At 43.3% G+C, this 23,953-nt stretch overlaps 1 protein-coding gene across 5 annotated transcripts in view; it reads left to right on the plus strand.

Annotated features, from left to right (window-relative positions):
- Positions 1 to 23,953, plus strand: part of Pkig (cAMP-dependent protein kinase inhibitor gamma) — a 64,334-nt gene that overhangs the window by 36,159 nt on the left and 4,222 nt on the right. For 4 of the 5 annotated variants that reach the window (XM_069989823.1, XM_069989824.1, XM_069989827.1 and 1 more), the window contains exons 2-3: positions 834 to 968; positions 8,842 to 8,921. The gene's annotated coding sequence lies outside the window, so the exon portion shown is untranslated. Of the gene's footprint in view, positions 1 to 833; positions 969 to 8,841; positions 8,922 to 11,461; positions 11,547 to 23,953 lie in introns of all 5 variants that reach the window. The other variant, XM_069989825.1, reaches the window with a different exon arrangement.

Raw genomic sequence — 23,953 nt, forward strand, 5'->3', positions numbered from 1 at the left:
CATCATAAAGAGGTTTAAGCAAGATGAGAAGCCTAGACTCTAGGACCAGGGTTTATCCCCTGCTTAAGTATGTGTCTATTGTAGGATGCATAAGCTAGTAAGCTCTGCAGGTGTGGGTTCTCAATCATGGAATCTGAGAAAGGAAGGCAATTAAGCCATCATTTTACTGTTGGGGGAACTGAGGTTCCATTGCACAGGGAAATGACTTGCTTGAGGCTATTCATGTAGTCCAGGGAGTGGGGGTATAGGGCCAAGAACAGAGCCCAGTTCCTGAAGCAATAGACCAGTACTGCCTGACTAGCTACTGTTTCCCAGCCTTTCTTTCCTGGGGGCTTGCTTATGGTCTCTTTATGTGGACAAATGCATGCACCGCACTCCATATATGCCTAGGAGACTATAGAGAAATGAAGCAACATGGAGAATTGGGCAGAGAGAAAGAGCTGGATATATGGTCAAGGTCTCCTTTCTATTATTCACCAAAGAAATGAATGGAAACAGCAAAGCAGAGCAGATAGCTCAGAGTCAGCAGCAACTGTTGGAAGCAGAGGGATTTATGCTGGGAACCCTGACTGCACGAGTAGATAGGAAGCCCTTTGTCACTAAGGCTGCAGGGATGAAAATTGAAGGAAGGATGTTAGGCAACTGTGACGGGTCTAGGATGCAGTTACAGCCCCCTGGCTCATTGTCCAAAGGAAATGGATCTCTCCCGTGGAAACTGAGCAAGTGAGTCGAGTGGTTGACATCATCAGGCTGAGCATTGGATTACAACAAATGGGGACTTGGCCAGAGATGTGGGAAACACCCACTAAAACCTCGAAGTGCTTTTCATTTAGGCGACACTGGGAAAGAGAAAGGGCAAGAGGGACTCCTGCCTGCACCTGGGGTCTGGACTGTTCATCTTGAAACGTCGCTGAATTCTACCTTCACTTCTGCCCTGAACCTCTGGACTTGGAGAAAACTTGGCTCCTGTAAGTAGAACTTTACTCCCTCCTCCGCCCCCACCCCTAGGGAGAAGCAGAGATCTCTGGAGAGTTTGCTTTCCAGTTTGCTGGTCACAGAGTCTATTTTTATGTTATGATGTATGGGAACTTGCTCTGAAAATTACAGCTTTCTCTGAAATTGCCCACGGCTAAAGTCGGATCCTCAAGTCTCCCAGATAGGATCTCTTCAAATGCTCGTTTACTTTTTCACCTGAGAACTTGATGGAGTATTAAGGGCTCTAAAAGCAGCTCCTTGGCCCAGATGTAGGTGAAGAAACAAGTTCTCCTTAGACATTGGTGTTTGTAACCCCCACCCCTGCCCTCTCCCTTTTTGTTTTTGTTCTAGAGCTTGAACTTGGGCTGGGCACTATTCCTGACCTTTCATGCTCAAGGCTAGAGAGCTACCATTTGAGCCACAGCTCTTCTTCTGACTTTTTGGTGGCTAATTGGAGATGAGTCCCCTAGGCTCGCTTTGAACTATGATCCTTAGATCTCAGCCTCTTCAGTACTAGGATTACAGGCATGGGCCACTGATACTGGGCAGAAAACCTTATTATTATTTTTTTCTATTTTGAAGGTGGTACAAAATGTTTTACTAGAAAGAAATGTATGGAACTTAAGAATCTCTATACACTTTCATTTATAAATAAAAAATTATATGTTTCATTTCAAATCTAGGCTGGTTAAATTTTATGGTGTATCTAATCACACCCTAAAATAGCTGGTTTGAGAACTCCAAGATGGAAAGAAGAGAAAACTTTAACTTTGGCTTTGTGGTCTTCTTACTGCTTCCTTTCAAAAATTTGTTGTTTATGCTTAGAAAATAAACAGGCCATATCAGCCCTGAGGCTTTCTATACTTGTTATCTATTTTCAGGATTTGAAACAAAATGAGCCACTCTATGTAGAGAAGAAAAGAGAGGGACTTGTTGCCCCTAGTTGCCTGCCTAGTGGGTCTCTGAGCTAAAGGGTGTCAGGTGGCCTGAGATGGCTTGCAAGGTATTGAGGCCCATTTCCTTTGCTGGCAGGTTACATATATTTGAAAAGTTAAAGAGAATATATTCTGGCTTTGAAAAGCAAAAAGTAGAGCTAAAAGTGGAGCTTGAATGAGACAGCATTTCCAAAGCATATATGAGTCCCATCCTATCATATATTAGAAGGCCTGTCCCCCACCCCCAAGAAAATTGTGTGACCTTAGGCACAAAACTAGCTGGTTGTGATATTTCTGAGTTCAAGTTGGAATAAACCATCCATACTTCTCTCCCCTTTGTGGCAGATAGTTATGGCATTAGGAGCAAAGTTTCCTAGGTTGTTAGTATCCCAGACTGGCTGAACACTAGCACCTATAAGAGGTCATAAAAGGGTCACTAATAAACTACTTCAGAATTTTCATGATTTCAAGTTTAGTGTCCTAAAGAAGGAAAACACACAAGCATGCACACTTAAAAATGTTTTATCTAAGTGGATAGAGACCATAATCCACAGGAAGGTGTGGTATTTAGAAGCTGAGTTACTGTCATGGTTAACAGGAAAGTTCTCTCATCACCTTGAAGCTGTAATTGTTCCCAGTAGCTATTCCACTGAAGGCCTGGGTAATGGGAACTCCCCCCGCACACACACAGGATCTTGAAACTTTGAATAATAATAATCCATGCCAGGAGGCAGGGGTTACAAAAGGATGGCATGCCTCATACGTCCATTCAGGCCTTCATGTGCCCCACAACAGTGAAAGAGCCTTTAGTTTCATGTTTACAGTATACTTTCCCTTGCACAAGCCACCCCACTGGTGAGTTTCAGGCATCTTTGGAGTAAGGAGATGTGAAAGAGTACTACATCCTGAGCTCTACTAGCATGTATCTTCCTGAGATATTCATCACACACAGAGCTGGACATCTGCCTATGCTGAACCCTTTTAATCTTCACAGCATGATTTGAGAGATAATCTCCAGTTTACACCAAAGGCACAAAGAGGTGAAGTGACTTGCCTGTCACAGCTGGCAGGTGACAGAGGTGGAATGCTTGATGTGCTACCAGTACACTTTAATCTCCTCACTTCTCTCCCCATCTCAGTTCCTCTATGTGTTTTTTTTTTTTTTTTTAATTGTATTTTATTTTATTTGAGAACATACTGTACAGGGGGGCTACAATTACATGGGCAGGATAATGCATACATTTCTTACCAAGCATTGCAGCCTCCTCCTTTGTTTACCCTTCACTTCCCTTCCCCGCCTCCCCCCTCCCCCCACCCAATTTTACCCCCCTCCCCCCACCCAATTATACCCCCCTCCCCCCCCCCACACCGACATTGTAAAGCTGGTTTTGACATGACATTTTGTACTTCTCATTGTTGCAACAGGTCCACCTGAATCCTTAAACGACTTGTTTGTCCCCATCTCCTCCACATGTTATACTGACATCAAATATAGTGAAAGCGGGGGTTACACTGTGGGGGAGGGACATACAAAGCAACAAAGAAATAATCTTATAAATGCGTTAAAAACACATGCATGAAAGAAACGAAAACATTAAAATACATATTTAAGGGTTCATTTTCCTAACATCACATTATCTGACCTTTTCCGCTTGACTCATACCTATACTAGATATTGCAAGTAAGGGAAACCATGGGACCTATGCTTCTTTGGGCCTGGCTTACTTCACTTAATATAATTTTTTCCAAACCTTTCCATTTCCTAACAAATGGGGAAATGTCATTCTTTCTGATGGAGGCATAGAATTCCATTGTGTATATATACCACATTTTCTTGATCCATTCATCTACTGAGGGGCATCTGGGTTGGTTCCATATCTTAGCTATGGTAAATAATGCTGCAATAAACATAGTTGTGCTGGTAGCTTTAGTGTGGTCTTGTTTGTAAACATTTGGGTAAATGCCCAAAAGTGGGATTGCTGGATCATAAGGGAGCTCTATGTGAAGTCTTCTGAGGAACCTCCATACTGCTTTCCAAAGTGGTTGAACAAGTTTACATTCCCACCAACAATGAAGTAAGGTTCCTTTCTGTCCACATCCCCTCCAGCATCTGTTGTTGTTAGAGTTCTTGATTTTTGCTGTTCTAACTGGAGTGAGGTGATATCTCAATGTTGTTTTGATTTGCATTTCTTTTATGGCTAGGGATGTTGAACATTTCTTCATGTGTCTATTGGCCATCCTTGTTTCTTCTTCAGAGAAGCTTCTCTTTAAGTCTTTCGCCCACTTATTTATTGGGCAGTTGATTCTTTGAGGATTTGTTGTTGGGTGGTTTAATTTTTTGAGTTCCAAGTATATTTTAGATATGAGACCCTTGTCGGTTGTATGGCTAGTAAAGATCTTCTCCCAATCGGTGGGCTTTCTATTGATCTTGCCAGCTATGTCATTTGCCCTGCAGAAGCTCTGCAACCTTATGCAATCCCATTTGTCCAACCTTTCTTTGATTTGTTGTGCTTCCGGGTCTCTATTCAGAAAATTTCGACCTGAGCCAAGGAGACCTAGGGTTTCTCCTATTCCATCCTGTAATGTTTTCAGAGTGTCTGCTTTGAGTTCAAGGTCTTTGATCCATTTGGAGTTGATTTTGGTGCATGGTGATATATAAGGATCTAGCTTTAGTTTTCTACATGTAGTTAACCAATTTTGCCAGCACCATTTACTGAAGAGGCTGTCTTTCTTCCATTCTATTGTTTTAGCTTCCTTATCGAAGATTAGATGGCTATAGGTCTGTAGGTTCATTTCTGGGTTTTCAATTCTATTCCATTGGTCCTGAGGTCTGTTCTTATGCCAATACCAAGCTGTTTTGATTACTATGGCTTTATAGTAGAGTTTGAAATTTGGTATTGATATTCCTCCAGCAGTGTTCTTTCCGTTGAGGAGCGTTTTTGCTATTCGGGGTCTTTTATTGTTCCATATGAATTTTTGGATTGCCTCCTCTATTTCCTTGAAGAATGAGGGTGGAATTTTGATAGGTATCGCGTTGAATTTGTAGATAGCCTTGGGAAGTTCAGTTCCTCTATGTGTTAAAGGAGGTGGGCTGAACTTGAGTCAGATGCAGAATAGAGTTTGGGTCTTAATATGAATACCTTTGTGAGATTCGTTCTTCAGCTTTTTGCACTGTGTGCCATTCCCTTACTCTGTCTATTGTGCTCTCTTGTTGACTGTCTGGCTCCTGTCCCTGTGGGCCTTTGTGAATCCAGAACTGGTTAGTACCACTGTCTGTCTCAAAGTAGTCACTTTAGGGCTTAGTGAGAAGTGGGAGAAGAAAGCAAGTAAGAGTTCCACCCTTAACACCTCCTAGCTTCAAGATCTCCCAACAGATCATCTCCTCTACAGAGTCATAGGAACTCATTGTCAGTCATACCTACTCCAAAGGGAGCAGATGAAAGGCATGTATAAGTTGGTGAAGAAATATATACTCAGCCAGGCGCTGGTGGCTCACGCCTGTAATCCTAGCTACTCAGGAGGCTGAGATCTGAGGATCGCGGTTCAAAGCCAGCCCGGGCAGGAAAGACCATGAGACTCCTATCTCGAATAAACCACCAGAAAACCGGAAGTGGCGCTGTAGCTGAAGTGGTAGAGCGCTGGCCTTGAGCTGAAGAGCTGAGGGACAGCGCTCAGGCCCAGAGTTCAAGTCCCACGACCGACAAAAAAAAAAAAGAAATATATACTCAGGACTACACCCTGACAATATTCAGAAAGAGAACATTTGCAGTATTCACAAGCTCTGTTCTCACAGTCATATGATAGTGTTTATGTGAGGAGCCTCAAGTCTTCTCTGAACACATCAATTTTGGAAATCGCCAGGAGGAACCTTGGAACTGCCATGTTGGCTTTACAAACCAAGCCCCAGAGCTGCTTCCTGTCATCCAGTCAACTGATGCTGGACTTCACATAAGTCAGTCAGTGCAGTCGCTGAAAACAGAAGAGGGTGCTTGTCTCCTGAAAGGCCCTGGCCCAGCCACCTAAGGAGGAGGCTCATACTAGGTCCTGTGTGAGAAAGGTTGACCTCAGCTGATTAAGTCAACTAAACTCACAAGGGGCCAGACATGATTCCTAAGTGAAGACAGATGAATCATCTAAACCTCTTGGAAAGCAGGTTATTTTGCATGCCTCTGGACTGAGCTCCTGGCCTCCTGAAAACCCTTCAGTAGTGCCTTATGAAAACCTTGAGGGGCTGGGAAGGTGGCTCAGTGGTAGAGTGCTTGCCTTGCATGCATGAGGCCCTGGGTTTGATTCCTCAGCACCACATAAGCAGAAAAAGCTTGAAATGGTGCTGTGACTCAAGCGGTAGAGCGCTAGCCTTGAGCTGACGAGCTGAGGGACAGTGCCCAGGCCCAGAGTTCAGGCCCCACAACTGACAAAAAAAAAAACCCCAAAACCCTTGAGCATGGCTCCTTCAAGGCATGATTTCTTTGGAAGTTGTAGTCAGCTGTGATTTGTAGTCAGCTGTGATGTCGGTGAATTACAGATCAGAATGTAGCCACTCTTACCAGAGGAAGTCAGCATTTCTCAACTAAAAGAGGCTTGTTATCTTCCAAGAAATTACTGGTTTCTACTTGGCTAGTAAGAACATGATAACAGACCTTTAGCGTGCAAAAGAAATGAAGTATGGCAGCTAGGGCATTCTTAATTCTGTCCAAGGGGTCTGGGTCAGAATAAGGACCTAGCTTTCCATGCCCTTATTTATCCACTACCTCTGCATTCCCCTGGGCAAAGCCTCATGTGTTTGCCTATCCTAGAGATACTCATGGTCTGGGCTCTGATCTTCTAGGCAGGAGAAACATCTGTAAGTGGTTGGAATCTTGCAGCCTCCATTTGCACTTTCCTGCAGATACGTGAGTTCATGTACTATTAAAAACCTGGGTGTGTTAGGTATTGTGTGTGGGGCTGTGGAGAGTATTGGAGTGAATAAGACTTCGAAGTCACTCATAGTCTGACAGCAATAAAAGACCCAGATGACTCTTAACCTGTGATCACCTACTCCAGGAGAGAGACAGCACTGCTGAGCAGAGGAGCAGTAGCTTTGGAGCCAAGCCTTCAATTCACAATGACAGTTTTTCACATGGTTGGCCAATGTTCACTGAACACCTAATAGTGCCAGCACCAAGCAGGGTAATAGGTGGACAATGAAATAAAACAGACCTGGCCCCTCCAACATGAAGTTCACTGGGACCAATAGTAGTGTTAGGTCTTGAGGAACAACATGGCTGATAAAGAAGAGAATGTAGGTGATGGGCTTCCTTGAGGAAGAAGCGGTGCTAAGAGGCAAGAGGGGAGAGAAAACGATGCTATGGAGTAAGAAGATAACCCAAGCAGGGAGACGGACATATGTGAAATGGTCCAAGGCAGGGAAACATGGAAAACGGAGTGTTGGTGAAGAGAAAGGGGTGGTGGGAAGAAGTTTAAGGCTGTGGAAAGTAAGAGAAGGAGAAGAGTAGAGCCTGACGAGGCTGGCCTGGGCTGTGCAGGTGGTAGTTGCTGTTGCAGGAATGGGAACAAGAAGAAATTTGTAAATTATGAAGGCCTGCAGAAATGTGGTGCATTGTTACTTTCACAAAACAATTATCAATGAAATAAAAAGTAAAGAAGTCTGGGCACTGGCTCACGCCTATAATCCTAGCTACTCAGGAGGCTGAGAATCTAAGGATCACAGTTCAGAGCCAGCCTGGGCAGGAAAGTCCATGAGCCTCTTAACCTCCAGTTAACCACAGAAAACTGGAAGTAGAGCTCAAAGTGGTAGAGCACTAGCCTTGAGCAAAAGAGCTCAGGGACAGTGCCCAGGCTCCGAGTTCAAGCCCATGACCGACAAAAAGAAAAAAAGAAAAAGAAGTTAAAGCAAAGGTTTCTACCAGAGGAGAGCAGAGCACCTTCCAGGTAACTGCAATGGCAGATAGCTCTCTTGCTGGGAATGCTGTGTGCTCTTTCTCTCTTATTTCATTATTCCTCACTTTTCTCTTTCTGTCCAAATGATTTGCAAACCATCCCTACTTCTCTTATCTGGGCTCTTGGCCTCCTGTACTGTAGAAGTCAGAGAGCATCTGGCCAACCAGCAAGCCGAGATACTGGCATTTGCACTTCCTTTCCAGCCCATTGCCACTCCTGAGGGTGGTTTTTTGAACCATGTGGTTTAAAGCCAGCATGGGTAAGAAAGTCTGTAAGACACTTAACCTACCTGTTATCCTAGCTACACAGGAGGCTGAGATCTGAGGATTGAGGTTCAAAGCCAGCCCGGGCAGGAAAGGCCATGAGCCTCTTCAATAAACCACTCAGAAAACCGGAAATGGTGCTGTGGCTCAAGGGGGAGAGCCCTAGCCTTAAGCTAAAGAGCTGAGGGACAGCGCCCATGCCAAGAGTTCAAACCCCATGACCAACCAAAAAAAAAAAAAAAAAAGCCAAAGCAATAATATAAACTGGGTATGGTAATGCATGCCTGTAATTTCAGCACACTAGTTTGAGACCAGCCTGACTACATACTGAGTTCTAGGCCGAGACCCTGTTTCTATAAGTGAATAAAAGCAATAATATATGTACCTTTATAGTGCACTTTTTTTTAAACAAACGTATTTTTTTCCATGTCAGGACAATGAAATCTCCTTCATTCCCTGAAATAGCTGTATGGTTTCTAACACCATAATTTAACTATTTCCTTATTAATGGTTATTTAGTAACTTTCCCCATTTTTTTTTGCTACTTCACTGTATGTTTCACTGAATATTCTTGTATTCATATGAACATATCTATGGTATGATCTCATTAACATTTGGCTGCCCCATTGAATATGTTTAATAGGAACTGTTAACTTTTAACAAACTTTAACAAAAGATTGCTTTAGTTATCTCAGATTATGTCTGGCTCTAATCCTTTTTTCTTCTAGTTCCATAGAATTTCTACACTGATCAATCAAGAGCAGAAAATCTGAAGAGATGCCAGCAGGAAAAAGAAATTAACTACCAGGTGGGTAGTCATGCTATTCACATCCTTTTACCTCTGCATCACAAGTTTGCCTAAGTGCAAAGAAAGAATAGAAATATGATTCAAATGAAGTTAAAGAGGAATTTGGGTCCCAGATAATAGACAAGATGGCTGATTTCAGAGATTACGTAACATCACTTTGCAGTTGTAGTCACGATTCCATTTAGAGTTGTTGTTTTTTCCTCTGATAGCATCAGGGAGACAGTTTATCTCTAGAGGCTTCGTGGGTTTCTTCAGCCATGAACTTAGGCAGAATTCCTACACAGGAGTTATTAACAATTTGGGGATGATGCCACCTTTTTTCTTTTGTTGTAAAGCTGTTTTCATGAAGACCAGGGGACACTATGGGTATTTTCATACCAATGATGGATTAGAGCCATGGGAGCCAAATCAAGCAAAACCCACCCCAAACAAATGAGCGCAGCCTAGTAGTGCAGTGAGGAGGGATGAAGCAGATCCCTTCCACTGGGAAACAGGAAGCGGAAATGACCTGTATGGAAATATAGCATCTTGCGTCAGTATTCGTAGTCTTATGAAGTCCTAGTCCTTCTGACAGAAGTTAATCATTTAAATAGAAGATAGCACAATAATTGGCTTTCCCCCAAAAACATGACTGTATGTCTGCCAATTTGGTGAGACTCCATGCCTTCTCAAGTTGGGAGTACAGGGTGCACAGAGATCTGCTCACCCACCCAGGCATCAGGGTGTGACTGTGAAAGGTATTAGAATCAAAAGCCACATAGTGCCTACTTGGCATACAACTGCCCACCTAGAATTGTCATAAGGATTCTAAAGAACCTGGAGATAAACCTTTCTTTTCTGTGGGGCTTCTTAGATCCATTATACATTGGTCCTGATACCAGGAACTGTGTGAGGAGGAAGAAAGACTTGTTATTTTCTGACTTCAGCACCATATGAGAACTGTGCAGCTCTGTTTGGTGAAGCTCAGTCTAGACTTTGGCCTTGATGGCCAGGAAATGTTCCTTTTGGCAAACTTTTTTTTTTTTTTTTTGCCAGTTCTGGGGCTTGAATTCAGGGCCTGTCTGGGTACCTTCCCTGAGCTGCTGCTGCTGCTGCTGCTGCTGCTGCTGCTGCTGCTGCTGCTGCTGCTGCTTCTTGTTCTTGTTCTTGTTCTTGTTCTTGTTCTTGTTCTTCTTCTTCTTCTTCTTCTTCTTCTTCTTGTTCTTGTTCTTCTTCTTCTTGTTCTTGTTCTTGTTCTTGTTCTTGTTCTTCTTCTTCTTCTTCTTCTTCTTCTTCTTCTTCTTCTTCTTCTTCTTCTTCTTCTTGTTCTTGTTCTTGTTCTTCTTCTTCTTCTTCTTCTTCTTCTTCTTCTTCTTCTTCTTCTTCTTCTTCTTCTTCTTCTTCTTCTTCTTCTTCTTCTTCTTCTTCTTCTTCTTCTTCTTCTTCTTCTTCTTCTTCTTCTTCTTCTTCTTTCTTCTTCTTCTTCTTTCTTCTTCTTCTTCTTTCTTCTTCTTCTTCTTCTTCTTCTTTCTTCTTTCTTCTTCTTTCTTCTTCTTTCTTCTTCTTCTTCTTTCTTCTTCTTCTTCTTCTTCTTCTTCTTCTTCTTCTTCTTCTTCTTCTTCTTCTTCTTCTTCTTCTTCTTCTTCTTCTTCTTCTTCTTCTTTCTTCTTCTTCTTCTTCTTTCTTTTTCTTCTGTTGTTGTTAGTAGGGTTTGAACTCTAGGCCTGGGTGCTGTCCTGAGCTCTTTTTCAGCTCAAGGCACTCTACCATGTGAGCCACAGCACCATTTCTGGTTTTCTGGTGGTTAATTGGAGTTAAGAGTCTAATGGACTTTCTTGCCAGGGCTAGCTTTGAACCTCAGATCTCAGCCTCCTGAGTAGCTAGGATTATAGGCATGGGCCATCAACACCCCACCTTCCCTAAGCTTCTTTTACTTAAGGCTGGCACTCTACCACTTGAGCCACAGCAACATTTCCGGCTTTTTCTGTTTATGTGGTACTGAGAAATTGAACCCAGTTCTTCATGCATGCTAGGCAAGCAATCTACCCTTGAGCCACATTCCCAACCCATGGAAAACATTTCTTGTGAACTGGACACTAGCTTTTAGGGCAAAAGTGTTCTAGGAAAGCTTATGAGTTTTGCCAGTAGACAGGTGACAGTTATCTGCATTAGATGTAGAAGGAGCTGAACGATAACCAGGAAAAGAGTGCCCAAAGCACAGGCTCTGGGTACGAGAAATGCTTTGAGCCTGAAGGGGGCTTAGTGCCCCGGGGACTTCACAGATGTCCATGGACTACACATTGCATCAGAGGGGCCATGGCTGGACTTGAGTCTTCAGGTTATTGTAAATGAGGATAGAGTGGCAGATACTATCCTAACAGCTCTGGTGGAAACCATGCCCTGAATGGTTTTCCAGGGGAGAGATGAAAGTTGGGCTTAGGAAGGAGATTCCCTGATGCCATCCTGGAGAATGGGCTGAGCAGAGTTCCATACTTTCCTTTATCTGTTCTTGTTAACTCTCCTCCCCATGCCTATGTTCCTTTTATTTTTTTCCCCATAAGAGGTCAGAGGACAGAGCCTGGGAGCAAATGTCCTTGGAAAATGAGGAGGAGGTGATTGGTGACTAGGTGGAGACATCCAGCAAAGGTAAACAATTCAGAGGCCTTGGAAAAGTCAGTTCTCCCTGTGAGCCTTGGCTGTGCCATCTATTAAAGGAGGGAGTAGGCATTACTTTTCTCCCCTCTCATTTCACTGTGGATAGTTTACACATTCAGTTAGATTTTCCAGAAGAAAGCTCTCTGCCTTGTTTGCCACAAAATGATTTGTTGAGATCCTCAAGAGGCTGCTGCAGCTGGTCCCCTGTGATGAGGTGATGAGGAAGCCTTGGCTTCAGATCTGTCTCCAGCCTCCTTCCCTGTTGCCCACAGTGGTCCTCCTTAGGGAAGAATGGGCACCTGCTGACTAAAGACTAGATATGTGCCTGGCCATAACCACAGAGAGCTTCTAGCATTGCTATTTGCTTAAACTACATTCTAAGCATTATGATAAGCACTTACCTCCTCCTTCATCTCATTTAGTTTAATTGTATGAAGTACCTACATATTATCTCCATTTCGTAAACAAGGAAACTGAGGCTCAAACTGATGAAACTACTTGCCCATGGTGACATAGAAAGAAGCAGAAGAGCTGGAATCTAGGTTCCATCTCTGCCATTTTACCAGTAATCTTTTTTTTTTTTTTTTGGTCTGTCGTGGGGCTTGAACTCTGGGCCTGGGTGCTGTCCTTCAGCTCTTCAGCTCAAGGCTAGTGCTCTACCACTTGAGCTACAGCACCACTTCCGGTTTTCTAGTGGTTATTGGAGTCTTTCCTGCCCAGGCTGGCTTTGAACCGTGATCCTCAGACCTCAGCTTCCTGAGTAGCTAGGGTTACAGGCATGAGCCACCAGCACCCAGCTACTTCGAGTTTTCTAGTGTTGTTTTTTTTTTTTTTTTTTTTTTTTTTTATTGGAGATAAGAGTCTCAAGGAGTTTCCTGCTCGGGCTGGCTTTGAACTGCCATCCTCAGATCTCAGCCTCCTGAGTAGCTAGGATTACAGGCGTGAGCCACTGGTGCCCAGCTTTATAAGTAATCTTATAAACCTTTGAGACATGATGTATGCCACAGAGAAACCAAGGGGTAGCTCCTCTTTTCTTCCAAACCTTGAAAACTGTGCAGAGCCCTCAGGTGATGAAAACATGGTTTGGAGCTGAGTCCTTGGACCAGCATGTCCATTTAGCATTTCTTCTTAGTCATTCCTTTTCCCTATGTACATTAAGTAGTGGGCTGCCTTTTATCTTGTGGGCAAACTGCCTGGCCACCAGGAGTCTGCCTCCTCATTACCCAGCAATTTTCCTTCTTACTCCAGCAGAGAGCAGACCACACACACACATACACCCATTCTTACTCCTTTGCTAGAAAGTGGCCACTAGCTCTGATCTGATATACACATCAAAGGTGCCAGGGTTATGGCCATGAGCACAGCTCCTTTGAGAGGAGCAGGAAAGTAAATGGAGAGAATGGAAGGTGGGAATCCTGCTTGGCTGAACGAAGTCTCTAAGGCCCAGGTCAGTAAAGGGCTGAGGCTATATGTCCTTGCTAAGTCATTTATAAATCTGCCCCATGGGATCAGTATAGTCAAAATGTTCATACTTCCCAAAGTAGTCTACAGATTTAACACATCTCTATCAAAATTCTAATGATTTTTATCACAAAAATAGAAAAAAGTCCTAAAATATATATTTGAGACCTTGGATAACTATAGCAATCTTTAGCAAGAAGAATAAAGCCATACCACACTGTTGGTGTGGTATAGTTTTGGGAGGTGTGGGAGTTCCTGCTTGTAATCCTTGGGATCACAAGTTTGAGGGCAGCCTGGGCTACATAGCAAGTTCCAAGCCAGTCTAAGCTATCTAGTGAGATCCCTCCCCCCAAATGTTATAATATTAGCATGAAAAGGACATACAGAGCAATAGAACAGAATAGTAGTCCACAAATAAATGTTTTTTTCACAAATAAACTCATGAATGAATAATAGTTCATCATTGACAAAGGAGTAAAAAACACAGTGGCATAATAAATGGAAAACTAGAGAGCCACCTACAAAAAATAGATCCTTACAACATACACAGAAATCAGCTGAAAAACTCTACGTATTGGTCCTGATAATGATTTTTTTATATACCAAAAGTATAGACAATAAAACAAAACAAGTAGGATTATATCAAACAAAAGCATTTCTGCACAACAAGGAAATAATCAGCAAAATGAGAGGCAACCAGAAAAATGAGGAAAATACTTAAAAAGCTTTCATGCAATAGAGGTTAAATCCAAAATAAATAAGGAACTCATATGGCTCAATTAAAAAAATGAGCAAAAGGTTTAAATCTGTTAAACAATTTTTAAGGAAGACATGCAAGCAGCCAACAGGTACATGAAAAGGTGCTGACATAATCAATTGTTGGGGAAATGTAAACTAACTCTGCAATGAGATATCAACTCACATATTAAAGCACTATATCAAAAAGTCAAAAAAAGCTGGGCACCAGTGGTTCATGCCTATAATCCTAGCTACTCAGTGTTTTGGTTGCTAAAAGGAGACCTCCATGTGGTTCAGGCAGAAGAGAGTTTATTAGGGGAAACTAAACTGTCAGCCACCTTGAGGTGGAGGTGTGCAGAGATGCTTGGAGAGAGAGCAAAGGGAAGGAGCTGTTTCTCCCAGGTGGATCTAACACTTAGCAGGCTAACATCTTATGATTATGGTTCGAAGCCAGCCCAGGCAGGAAAGTTCATGCATGAGACTCTTGCCTTCAGTTAACAACCAAAAATCCAGAAATGGATCTGTGGCTTAAGTGGTAGAACACCCAGGGTTGAGCAAACAAGTTCAGGAAGAGTACCTAGACCCTGTACTGGCACACACAGAAAAGAAGTTAAATGAAAAGTGTTGAGAAGGACATGGAGAGAGGACACCCTTGTACATTATTGGTAGGAATGATAGAATGTTGAAGTTTGTCAAAAATTTTAAAATTTCTGGGCATTGTGGAAGCTATAGGATTGCATGTTTGAAGTCAAGTTGGATTATACAACAAAAGTCCCAACAAAATTAAAAATAGCCAGACACCTGTGGCTGGAGCCTGTAATCCTAACTACTGAGGAGGCTGGGATCAGAGAGTCACAGTTCAAAGCCAGCCTGGGCAGAGGAAGTCCCCACGAGACTCTTACCTCCAATTAACCACCCAAAAACTGGAAGTGGCTCTGTGGTTCAAGGGGTAGAGCACTAGCCTTGAGCTCAGAGAAGCTCAGAGATAGCACCCAGGCCCTGAGTTCAAGCCCCACAACTGACAAAAAAAAATAGAACTACTATATGATATAGAATCCTGCTTCTGACTATTTAGTTACATATATAATATATATGTAATATATATATATATATATAGTCATTACTGGAGTTTGAACTCAGGGCCTCAGACTTGGTAGACAAGTGTTTAACCTCTTGAAATCAGCCCTTTTTGCTTTAGTTATTATTCAAACAGAATATTAATTTTTTCCCTGGCTGGCTTGGACTATGATCCTCCTATTTTTACCTCCTGCATAACTACAATCATATACATGCACTATGACATAGATGTTGAGATGGAGTCTTTGAACTTATTTGCCTTTACTGGCCTACCAGTCTTTGCCTCCCACATAACTGAGATTACAGGCATTAGCCATCAACTTCCAGTTGAACTACTATATTCATTGCAACTTTATATATAGTAACCAGAATATGGAAACAACAATTTAAGTGTCCGTTGACAGGTAAATATATAATGTTGCAATGTATATACAATGGACTATTATTTCAGCCTTAAAACCAAAGGAAATCCTGCCATTTGAAACATGGTTGAAATGTGGAAGATATTATCCTAAGTAAAATAATTCATACAGAGAAAGAAACACTGAACGGTTTCACTTTTATGTGGAATCTAAAGCAGATGCAGAACATAAAAGGGTGGTTACCAGGGACTAGGGGCCTGGGGGAACGAAAAGATAAAAACTTGCAGTTATAAGATAAATCAATTCTGGAGACCTAAGGTACATTACAGTTTGATAACTGTAATGAATAATAGTCTGTACTTAAAATTTTCTAAGGAAGTATAACTTAAATGTTCTTACCACAAAAAAGGTAACTATGTGAGGAGATGGATATTAATTACCTTGATTGTGACAAGTATCTTGAAGTATATACATATATTCAAACACCACATTATCACATTGTATACCTTGAATATATACAATTTTTATTTTTTAATTGTACCTCAATAAAACTGAAATTGATCTAGAAATTTGTCCAGTTTACTGGAAGCTATCTCTTAACCTTTGAGCTACCTTGTTATCTTAAGACAGTGGTTTGTACTTGTAGCACACAAGTAAATGCTTTTGCGTCAAACATGGACCATACTTTTACACCCAGTGTCAGTGTCTCATCAGGTACTGCTCTTTGTTATCTGTGTTTTTCTGAGTAGAAGCCTGAGGTTTGGAAGTTGTAACATTTGCCAAAATACCAAAGCAGGAAAGTGGCAAAGCCATGACTTTACCATAGTTTCCCTCCCCTCTTCTCCCCTTTTTTTTTCCCCTTCTCCTCCCCTTCCTTTTTCTTCCCTTCCCTTCTCCAATCCTTTCCTTCCTTCCTTCTTTCTTTCTTTGCTTTTCTTTTTTTGTAGTTCCATACCTTTTATTTTTTTCAACTACCCAAAACTACCTCTTGAATTTAGCTTCTCTTTTCTGATTGTAACTACCACCACTTTTGTTGAGTATCTTGTTGTCTGAGCCAAGGCATTATATTTTTATTGTTGCTAACCCTAGGACCACCTTTCACAGAAAGTATCATCCTCATTCCACAGATGAAGAGGCTCAGAGATGTTAGGAACCTTACTTTGAATACACAGTAGAACCAGGATTTGAACTGGTTTCATTTGAGGTTGTGAACTTTCAACTGTCACCCTGTACTTCCTCCCGTCCTTACTTCTCCAGTTTTCTAGAAGGAAAACATGCAAACATTATTTGTGTATTTTCTTTACTGTTACAACAACCCAACAATGTGGAAATTGTTGGGTTTTTTTACCCTATAAATGGAGAGAAAACAAGGCTCAGAGGCATTGGATGATTCACCCAACATCACAGAGTTAGAAGTGTGTGGATCCCTGCTTCACATAGGCTCTGTTCTGTGCCCTCTGACTCTCAACTTCATCTCCTTACAGCTGGGGCAGAGCCCTCCATCTTTATTTCTTTTTCCAAATTCTAGTAGTCCCCAAGTTGTTGTTGGTGGGGTATGTATGTGAGAGGGTTCAGCTCCTTTGATTCCCTGTCTCCAGCCCCTCTGCTGAGACTCTTCACAGCCAGCAGAGCCCGGGGCACTGGGGGGAGCTGCCTGGAGGGTGGGACTCCCCAGCTGCTTATCAGCAAGACCTCTGGGCCTTTCTCTCCAGTACTTTCCCAAGCCATGAGACTTGAATCCTTTTCTGACTCAAGGCCCCTGGGAATCCCCAGGGCTGTTTTCTGGCCAAGGCTAATTGTAGAGAGCCAGCCTTCTGTTCCAGCTTCAGTGGAAGGGCTGAGAGCCAAATGCTGTGGTTTTAAATGAGGGATTGTGGGATTCAAGGACCCTGTGATCATGGGCACAGCTTTTTTTTTTTTTTTTTTTCTTTTTGGTTGGTCATGCTTGAACTCCGGGCCTGATCATTGTGCTGAGCTCTCAGCTCAAGGTGAGCACTCTACCACTTGAGCCACAGGGTCACTTCCTTTTTTCTGGTGGTTTTTATTGGAGAAAAGAGTGTCATGGACTTTCCTGCCTGGGGGGTGGCTTTGAACTGCTATCCTCAAAACTCAGCCTACTGAGTAGTTAGGATTATAGGCCTGAGCCGCTTTTGCACACACACACATGCCCATACACATTTTCTAGACAATGACCTTGGTTCTGCTACTTAAATTTATCGCTGACTTTAGGAGATGTAGAAGCCGAAGTGCATGTGTCACTTGGACACATTCTCCCACATGCTAGGATTTACGTAGATAGAACTTGGCCTTGGGTGAATCTGTTTAGGGGTGAACTGAGAACAGGTTACCTAGTATTTCCTTATGCAATGTTCCAAAGTCCAGTTGTGAAATTGCATAGCCCACTGAGCCCTTGTTTCATCTCACTGAACTGAACGTTCCACACGCTCTGAGCTATGTGGGGTTCTGGAGGGAGTCCGCAGAAAGGTACTGTAGGCAGCAACACTAAGAACATCAAGGATAGCTAAGGTTCAGTCTGGCTTCTACCTCCAGGTATACCACTAAATGCTGTGTGCATTTAATCCTCACAATACACCCTTAGGTTGATGTGGAGAAACTGAGGCATAGAGAGCTTGAGTAACTTGCCAGTGATCACGCAGCCACTGAATCATTGAGTGGTATATGACTCAAGCATGTGAGCTTAAACTTCCAGCTTTAGGATGAAAGTAAAGGGCATTTTTAGGAAAAGAAAAAGAAAATGGACTGTGTGAAGGGCACACAGCCTTGTAGGTTGTGATACTAAACAGTGCTGTGTTGCAGCCAAAACCCCTACGTGGTAGTGCTTAGCACTCATTGAGAAGGAGAACTTCTCTCCACTATAATTCAGATAAGACTTGTCTTACAGCTTAATTGAAATAGAAGTCATGTATCACAGAGCTTCCCCTTTCAGGGTACAATACACAATTCGGTGTATTCACACTTGTGCCTTTGTCACAGTCAGTTTGAGCTCCTGTTCATCCTGTACAAAGACTCCTGTGGACATCCCCATCCTGACCCCCCTTGCCATCCCTCGGGGAGGCTTTCTCACCAAGAGTCATCGTGTGGGAGGCTCAGTGCTCTGGGAATAATTAGACAAATGAAATTTAACTTTTTTTTCTCTCTCTCCCCCTTGTATTCCCTGCTTTTGGGGCCTCTTCAGCTAATGTAGTTTATAAACGGCACTGTTCGTTAATAAGCTGCAAGCATGTCTCTGATATGCTTTGCTATGAGGTTGATAAGGACAGGAAACCAGAGTTTTTTGGATTACTTTCCACATGACAATGTCTCCTGTCAAGTTGGCTCTTTGCAGTGAGCAGCAGTAAGACATCGATGGTTTCACGGGGCTGTCTTTCTCTGCTGGCAGCAGAACCAGGGCACTGCAGCACAGGATCTTCTTTCTGCCATCCGAGTCTGTAGAATCTTCTTGCTCAGTTGTCATAAGGGCTACTCATCACTCGTTGAAACTCAGGGGACAGCACGCAGAGGACACTGGAGGACATTTAGCTGCGACATGCAGCGGCCGTGTCCATGGAGCACATCACTGTGGATCTCTCCTGACGCCACAGTTCATTCATTCTTTTAGGAAACACAAGGCACTGCTCACCAAGCAGTGTGCTGGGTTCTTAGTGTGTCACTCCAGTGCTTATCTTCCAAGTGATTAACGTGTGGATTTGGTCAGGTGGCAGTAGCTATTTGACTTGGGAGTTTGGGGACAGGCTAGTCCTCTGGTAAAGATGAGACACATGCTGTGTCATCCATATCAAGACAGAGCCACCACCAAACACACCTAACACAGTGAGGAAATGAAAGTTCAAGTCCTCATTCAGTTACCAACAGGTGGAAGGATTTAGGGTGGTCCATAGTACTTCTTTGATCCCAGTGCTATCCACTGTAAGGGTTAAATAAGAAAAAGTACCTTCAGGATCTGTACTGAAAAGAGTTCCTATTTCGTAATGAGACTATAATGCCTTGGAGAAAGAAAGCATCTTCTACAATTGTCAAAGCTAGAGCATAATGATTAATTAGTAAAATTGTGTTGAATGAATGAATGTAGTTAAGACACTATCTTGTTTCTTTTCATTCTCTATAGTATATTTGAGGATGCTTTATTTGTAATGTAGAGGACGGGAGAGGAAGCACTGAGCTGGAGGGAGGTAATGAGATTGCTCTCATTATCCACTGCTGTGTCACATAGCACCCTAATACTTATAAACAGCAGCAAGTCATATACTCTCTCAGGAGTATATGGGTCAGGAGTTTGGGGACAACTTGAACAGGTAACTCTGACTTGGATCTCTCATTCAAGTGATGGTTGTCAGAGTTGGTTCACTGAAGGGTAACCAGAGCTCTCTGCTGTGTCTTGCCACATAAGCTAATGAGGCCTTCCTCGTGTGCTCACCTTATGAGGCATCCTCACTGCCTAACAGCATCCAATTTCCTCCAAAGGCAGGTGTCCCATGAGAGAGGCAGGCTGAAGGTGTATGGCCCCTTGTATCATCTTAGACGTCAACATCGCATGTACTGCATTTTATTTGTTAGAGGTTACAAGCTTCTGGGTACCAGTGCTCGTGCCTGTATCCATGCTACTCAGGAGACTGGGGTTAGAGGATCATGATTCAAAACCAGCCTAGGCAGACAAATCCAGAAGACTTACCGCCAGTTAACCATTCAAAAGGTCAAAAATGGAGGTATGGCTCAAGTGGTAGAGTGTCAGCCCTGAGCACAAAGCTAAGCAGAAGCTCACAGGCCCAGAGTACCCACACCAAAACCAAACCCAAAACAAACAAACAAAAAACCCCATATGGATGGAGAGTATAACTCAATGGTAGAGCACTTTCCTAGCATGTACAGAGCCTATGGTTCAATCTCCAGTGCCTCAAGAAAAAAGTAGTCACTAAGGCCAATTCATTCAAGAGGATTCAAACTAGATTTCAATCCATGGTAGGAAGAGTAGTAAAGAATGTGTAGACAGGTTTGAGAATACCACACAACATGGTAGTTTACTCCTTCGTTTGTACTTAGGGTTGGAGGAGAAGACCTTGTCCTGAGATACCCAGCCTGGCACCCGCAGAGCCAGAGCGGAGGCCAGCCCAGCCCTGGACCTTTAGCAGGCCTGCTTGGAAGTGATCTCACTTTCCCTTCCTGCCACTCCCTTCACAAAGATGGAAGCTGCCTCTTTGGGAACCTTGCTTTGTAGCTGAGCCCCACAGAGTTCAGATAATGTACAGATATTGGCAGAAGGCAGGAGGTCTGTGGACCAGCATGCCCGACCAACCACATCCAGCAATCCAGCTAGGCTATCATGCCTTATTCTAAAGACCTCCATAGAAGTACAGACTTGTGGATTGCTGAGTTTAAATCACCATTCCTGTTCCCAGCCCTGTTTGAAGTAATAACACTGGCCTGTCACAGGGCCCAGTGTAGCTAGATTTTTTTAATGTGTGTAAAAGTTTTTTAAATGTGTACTCCAAAATAATTGTTTTTACTTCGCTGTGAAGTTTGAATAAGGTAGCAGTTCATACAAAAACATCAAAGATATTTTACCTCCAGATGAAACTTCAAAATAGTTTGGCTAGCATTGTATAATATTTTCTTGGGGATTCTTTGCTTTCTTTCCCTTCCTTCAGAAATGACTTGTTATGAGGCTGGAGACCGGGAGGAAGACAGGACACGTTTTCTGAGGCCTTGTGTCCCCTTGGTACCAGGGCTGTTGGGTCCTGGGTCCGAGGCTGCAGCCCACAGCTGGGCAGGTGCTGCTCTGGCCATGGCAGGGTTCCCACAGGAAGCCACTTCTCTCTGTTTTTACTACACTCCTCAGATTTGTAAACGGAAGAGCCCCTGGACTGTGCCAAAAGCTACACAATCTGTTCCAAGTCTAGCTATTAGTCCTCATCACTCAGGCAAATTCCATTTTAGCTCCAAATTGCTTTCCAAATATATTTGAAAGGTCATTTCCTGTTTGTTTGTTTTGATTTTTCATTTTTGAGCAGTACAAGGGCTTGAGCTCAGGGCATTGTGGTTGCTTTATCACTTGAATCATGTCTCCAGCTTTCTTTGCTCTCATTACTTTTTGAATAAGGCCTCAAATTTAGCCTCGGCTGGCTAGATTGTTATCTTCCTATTTATAATTTCTGTGTAGCTGGGATGGCAGATGTGTGCCACTTTCAGTCTTTTCAGTCGTGGGACTTGAACTCAAGGCCTAGGGCTGTCCCTGAGCTTTTTAGCTCAAGGCTAGCACTCTACCACTTTGAGCCACAGCACCTCTTCCAATTTTCTGGTGGTTAATTGGAGATAAGAGTCTCACAGACTTTTCTGCCCCCACTGGCTTTGAACTGGGATCCTCAGATCTCAGCCTCCTGAGTAGCTAGGATTATAGGCATGAGCCATCTGCGCCTGGCTTTGCACCCAGTTCTCTATTGGTTGAAATAGGGTCTTGTGAACTTTTTTTTTCCAGGGCTAGTGTCAAGATCCTCCTGAGTAGATAGAATTACAGGCCTGAGCCACCATACTAGCTCTGTTTGTCCCTTCCATCCTTCCCTCTCTTCCTCCTTTCCTTCCTCCCTCTCTTCCTTCCTCCCATTCTTCCTTCCCTTCCTCCTCTCTTTCTCTTCCTCTTTCATTCATTCAGAGATTTTCCCTTCCTCCATGAGTATCTGTCAGCATCCAGACCCCCACAACGACCCCAAACCTCTGTGAGTAAGAAAGAGCTTCTTTCTCTAGTATCCTCGGGGCTCAAGCTGATAGATGTTAGGTGGCAGCTGTTAGACTCTGGTTGGCAGTTTCCTCGGTGTAGATCACACTCCATTTGCCTTTCTTGTAATTTTAGCTCAAAGCCACCTTCCTAAGGAGACCCTCCAGCCCAAGGCGACCCTTCCAACCATACCACCTGCCACTTTTGTCAGAACCCACACACATGACAGGATCACTCTTATACAGCGTGTATCATCACTGCTATGATAGATTAGTTTTTATGGTTAGTCTACAGTATAAACCCCATATCAGGCAGAGTGCCTGTCAAATAGTGAGTACTCAGTACACAGTGATTGCATGAATGAATGAATGAATGAGATGTCAGAACTGAAGAGACTTGGGGATCATATTTTATCTTGTTATATGGAAGGGGTAAGGGAAGGAAGCTGGGGAAATGAGGTGACTCCTCAGTTCCCCCATAGCTGAGAGGTCAGCTTTAGCTACTATTGTGATCTTGCTCAGTAGTGCAGAATGGCCTCAAATTCATGGTTCTCCCACATCTGTCCCCTAATTGCTGGGATTACAAGCATGTACCACCAGACCCAGCTTTCTGTGTCTTTAAAAAATATTCACAAATACTACTTTAGTGTCTAAGTGATATTTCAGTTGGATATAAATTGCTTAGAGATACGTATTTTTTTTCATTGTACATTTAGGACATTTGACTTGTCTATTATGAGAACCCCTAAAGTATCTTTATTGAGAATCTCTGCATTTATTTCACATATAACTTGGATTGCTTTCATAGAAAAAATTATTATAAACTCTCTTAGAGGTTCATGAATATTTTAAAAGGTGAGTTTTTTGCTAGGCTGCTCCTTAGAGAGTTGGCAGGTTTCATTTTCGGTAACAGTGAAACTGAACAAAGATTGATGCTGGCTTCAGTGCAGTCTATAATCCCCTGAGAATGGCAGAAAATTCTAGCACATTTCCAGTTTTAAAGGTTCTTCCTTTAATTTTTTGCTTTGCTACTGACTGGAAAGAGCAGGGGTGTGAGTGGAGAAGAATACAAACATGGACAAAAAAGAAAACTAGGCACTGAGGCTTTGGCTGGGAGAGTTCCCAGACCTGTTTGGAATCGCTGTTCCCTGAAGGATGGGGTGGAGCGCCCCAGCACCCTGGCTCAGTAGATGTTTTCCAGGATTGAGTTTTGAGCTTGGCAGCATTCCCTTTCCATGACAGAAAGAGTCACCTTTCTACTGGGCAGCATGTAAGGCCAGACGGGGCAAGGGCAAGGGCAGAGCCCTTGTGCCAGCACAAGGCTGGCATTCTAGATGAGCGTAACTTTATCCCATGGTGTCAGGTCCTAGAGATAGCAAGCCAGTGCTGTGTGGGGGACAGAGGCCTTTCCCAATAGTCTGGGGGACAGAGGCCTTTCCCAATAGTCCTGACAATGAGTCTCTGCTGTTCCCAAAGAGAGAGAAAGGGGAGAGGAATGATGGGCGCCCACCTGTCATGGGTGCATGGGAGAATGGTGGGTGGGTAGTTGGGCGGGTAGACAAGTGGATGGATGGGTAGAAATCCAAAAGAGTATTTATGAAATCCAAAGAGTAGGGGCTGGGAAGGTGGCTCAGTGGTAGAGTGCTTGCCTCGCATGCGTGAGGCCCTGGGTTCGATTCCTCAGCACCACATAAGCAAAAAGAAAAAAACCGGAAGTGGCGTTATGGCTCAAGTGGTAGAGCACTAGCCTTAAGCTGAAGAGCTGAGGGACGGCGCCCAGGCCCAGAGTTCAGGCCCCATGACCAGACCCAAAAAAAAAGAAAAAAAGAAATCCAAAGAGTATTTGTGGAGGGTGGAGGGTGAGGGAACTTGTGCTTTCTAGGTGAGCTCTCTCTATCTTTTGAGCCACACCCCAGGGCAAATCACCTACCCTTTAACTGGTGCCAGTGGAGCTTTGGGGAGGAGGAGGAGCAGAGCATGTTAACTTAGCTGCCACTGTTGGCCCTTCAGTCTAGGGTGGTGAAGACCCAGACT

The sequence above is a fragment of the Dipodomys merriami genome, unplaced genomic scaffold, assembly GCF_024711535.1.
Source record: "Dipodomys merriami isolate MVZ:Mamm:240054 unplaced genomic scaffold, mDipMer1.0.p SCAF_39, whole genome shotgun sequence".
NCBI classification, from domain to species: domain Eukaryota; kingdom Metazoa; phylum Chordata; class Mammalia; order Rodentia; family Heteromyidae; genus Dipodomys; species Dipodomys merriami.